Source organism: Rhincodon typus, chromosome 18 (genome assembly GCF_021869965.1).
Source record: "Rhincodon typus isolate 14 chromosome 18, sRhiTyp1.1, whole genome shotgun sequence".
Lineage (NCBI taxonomy): Eukaryota > Metazoa > Chordata > Chondrichthyes > Orectolobiformes > Rhincodontidae > Rhincodon > Rhincodon typus.
In genome coordinates this window covers 20,791,112-20,794,033 of record NC_063349.1, presented here as the reverse complement: position 1 = coordinate 20,794,033, position 2,922 = coordinate 20,791,112, and positions in this window count along the sequence as shown.

Genomic DNA, 2,922 nt, shown 5'->3' with positions numbered 1-2,922 from the left:
TCCTGCTCCTCTGATGCTGCTTGGCCTGCTGTGTTCATCCAGCTCTACACCGTGTTATCTCAGATTCTCCAGCATCAGCAGTTCCTACTATCTCTGTAACCATCTTGTTACACAGTTTGCATGCATTAAGATAGAGGGCTTTTAATGCTGCCTTTTTAACACTTCTGTAATTGGACCCTGGTTAATTCTCGGATTTCTCCTGCTTTCTACTTTCATTTATAATTTTTCGACTTCCCATAATCAGTATTGTTTTTATTCTGTTTGAATTCCCTCTTAGGTTTCCAACACATGACAAGCAAATTCATCATTTACTCAACTAGAAAATCTCTCTGTAAGGATAATCCCAGTCCTGTTAAACTGTAACTTAGTTTCCTTGTCTAGGTCCCAACTGCACCCAGACCCAATGCCCCTACACCAAAAGTCTAATGTTCTCTCTCTTACACTATTTTTCCCAACCGTATATTCATTACCCTATGAATTGTGATTTCTAGTCCAGTGACATAACAATTATGCACCTGTCTCACTATTTTCAGCATAGTATGAACATGATATTAATTAATTCTTTCCTCACATAATCTGAGTTGTGTTTTAATATTATGAATAGAATTATCTCAATATCTATAGTTATTTTTAAATCTTTTAATTAAAACTTGTGGATTTAGAGTTTTCATCATATCCATTACTCCTTAGTTAATCACTTTCTGAGGAATGATAGCAAGTCAAAATTATTAGGACCCGCAAAATAGTCAGTACAAGTGTGCTAGATATTTTTCTGATCTACCTGTTCAGAGATATTGTTACACAACTCCAGAGCAAATGGGACTTGAATCCAGGCCTCTCTGGTCTAGGTGCAGAGACACTACCACTGCACCATAAGACAACCCAGTACAAGTGTGCTATCTGAACCCTAAGGATTGGTTACACATGGCATCACTAAATGCTGAAATGTTGACAAACCTGGAAAAAACTTTGGTATGTAAATCAAAGTTTTTTTTTTGCATGAGATTTCCAATTTGTGAAAAAGTTTGTATATTTCAGTGTTGAGGTCACACGCTTGTTAGGATTCAGTTAACAGAGTGTATACCATCCAGTCTCATTTTATCTGTTAACCTTTTATGTAGTTTCATAATATAGGTATAAATGTTAGGAAGTCAATCAATGCGACAAAACAAATTGTAGATCACCAGTTAACAGACCAATATTCACATTCTTAATTAAGCAGCAAGAAACCTTTCAGAAATTTACAAGGGTTTTATTGTAAATTTATTATTTAGCACAAAGACCAGTTTTCACCCATCCCTTCCCTGTTTAGAAAACCCTCAATGGGTAAGAAAGCCAGCTCTTCTTTTATAAAAAATAAATAACAAAACCTACCAATGATGGGTATTGAAACTTAACCAAAAATAAACAAATGGAAAAGAACTCAGCACTTTTTTTTATTTTACAAAACAACCACCAAATCACCCAATTAAAGAACCCATACTTAAATTCAAATTCCACTGACCATCACCTATTTTCAATCAACTTTGGATGTGGTCTGGTTTATCTTTAAAGGAGCATGCATTTCTAATACTGACAACAAAAACAGAAAAACTTCAAAGTAGTTAAAAATAAGACTGAAAGATCAACTACCAGTTGCTTGGTAGTATAGAACTTAATTATTTTTGAAAAGCAAGACATGTTATTAAAGCTTTTCATATTCATTCATTAGGACAAAAAGAAATATCAAATTTCAAATATCACAACAATTCATATGACAGGGCAAAAACGTACTAGATGGTTGGCAAGTCAATCCTGACTGGCTGAGGTATTGCCATGGAGAAAGCAAAGTGAACTAATGGTTCTCCAAGTTCCTAAATAATACAAAACAATGCATTCTTTCTGTTTGCAAAGAATGGGTCCCTAAGTCTAAGTTATGAGCTCAAGTAATTATCTCAAATTGTTTTGTCCTGATGAGTGGAGGATGAAAAGCTTTTGCAACATGTGTCTTCTCTTGGCTATATAGGGATGAAATTAGGTCAACTCCTGAAATACCACAGCAAAATAAAGGACAATATTCAGATTCGGTATGAAAAAATGGTAGAAGGTGCAAGTTAGACACGATATTAATCACTTCAAAAGGGTGAGAACAGTGATAACTAAAGCTCAAGAAATAAGACGGATACAGACAAAAGAAGAAAGAGGAATATGAAATGAAAGGAGAAAAAGGAAGAATACAGAATCTGAAGAAAAGTGAACTCCAGAAAAGGGAATTTGTAAGATAAAGAAAGAATGAGAGTGATTAAAACAGAGCTTCAATAGAATGGGGAGGAAGTTTCAGGCACAGACTTTAAAAATAACACTCTCAGATTGTGGCAATTGCTGGCAAGACTGGCATTTATTTTCAATCCTCTGTTAGCTTGAAAAGATGATGGTTAACTTCAATCTTCAGCCATTACATTTGTAGCAATTTGATACAGCTGAATGGCTTGCTAGGAAGATTACAATTAAGAGAACTACAGCGCGGTTAACCACATATAGGTTAGACTCTGTAAGAACAGTAAATTTCCGTCCCTTTACCTGGTAGCTTTTTTTGCAAAAATTTAATAAAATGTTAGACCCATGTTGAATGGTAGTGACACACTGTTTGACAAAGGAATGAGTCTAAGGAAAGCCTCAGTGCATAAGGCTAAGACTCTAACATAATTCACTCCTAATGGAGTTGGGGAAACACTTGTTTTAATATAATCCCTTTTCAGATTGATTTTATTAGTTAAAGGCTTTCCTAAGCCACAGCAGAACAGCTCTCAGCTGGTGAGAGGTCTTCTGAGGCCCTTAAAGATTGCACTGGGCTCTTGTGACGCCGTGGTAGCATCCCTATCAAAGAGGCTGGAGGCCTGGGTTCAAGTTCCAGAGCTGTGTATTGACATCGCCGAATAGATT